This window comes from Branchiostoma belcheri, unplaced genomic scaffold (genome assembly GCF_001625305.1).
Source record: "Branchiostoma belcheri isolate BF01 breed outbred unplaced genomic scaffold, Haploidv18h27 scaffold130, whole genome shotgun sequence".
NCBI classification, from domain to species: Eukaryota; Metazoa; Chordata; class Leptocardii; order Amphioxiformes; family Branchiostomatidae; genus Branchiostoma; species Branchiostoma belcheri.
In genome coordinates, this window is record NW_017802714.1 from 818,203 (window position 1) to 819,082 (window position 880).

At 34.9% G+C, this 880-nt stretch overlaps 1 protein-coding gene across 1 annotated transcript in view; it reads left to right on the forward strand.

Moving 5' to 3' along the window:
- The window catches only part of LOC109464016, a gene marked incomplete at its 3' end in the record, with an annotated part of 45,578 nt that overhangs the window by 26,805 nt on the left and 17,893 nt on the right, over window positions 1–880 (forward strand). The window lies entirely within an intron of this gene.

Consider the following 880-nt stretch of genomic DNA (forward strand, 5'->3'; position numbering starts at 1 on the left):
CCCCCCCCCCTGAGAAACTCGCGCACGGTATATCGTATGACCACCAAATTTTCAGAGAATGGTGTACTAGTGAAAATTTATCATATCTACAATTTCTATGTCGTTATGACGTAATATGACGTCGTTATGACGTCATTAATGTGATTTTATGGGCCAAAACCGCCTAAATAGTTTTTCCCTGAAAACTAAATGGTATTCAACATAACTGTACCAAAAGTGTTTATGACAGAATATTATGGTGTACTAAGTCTTATGTTGCCCATAGCAACACCGGTGACGTCATAAAATGACGTCTTGCATATTTAAGATATCCGCCATCTTGGATCATCAATCTTGAATTTTCAAAAATAGTTTTTTTTCATGATAAAGCCTAAAATACATTGTAAACATACTAAAGACCTTCATTTAAACATTTTTTGGAAAAAGAAATGGAAGTATTTATGAAATTTCAATGTAAATAACCTGTATATACCTGTTCTAATGATATGGTCCGCCATCTTGGATTTTGGCCAATGACGTCATGAAATTAGCATAAATTATGCATATTTAATGATAAAATTTACATAAAATTTTATAGGATGTTATTAATATTAGAAACCATGAGTAACTTGACATAAAACCCATAAAATTCTATTGTTGAAACAAAAAGTACTAAATTTAGCAATAAATGCCTGTCAGAAACTCGTTGCCATGGCAACACAAAAGATTATAATCTTATTCCAATGATAGAGAATTGTTGCCAACAATATTCTAGGAAAAGTCACCAAGTTTGGCCGTTCTTCGGCTAGCCGTTCAGACGCTAGGTGACATCAAAGTTGCCGCGGGCACTTTTACGCCCCCCCCCGGTCCTAGGTAGGGTTAATGTCATTAAGGCACTACT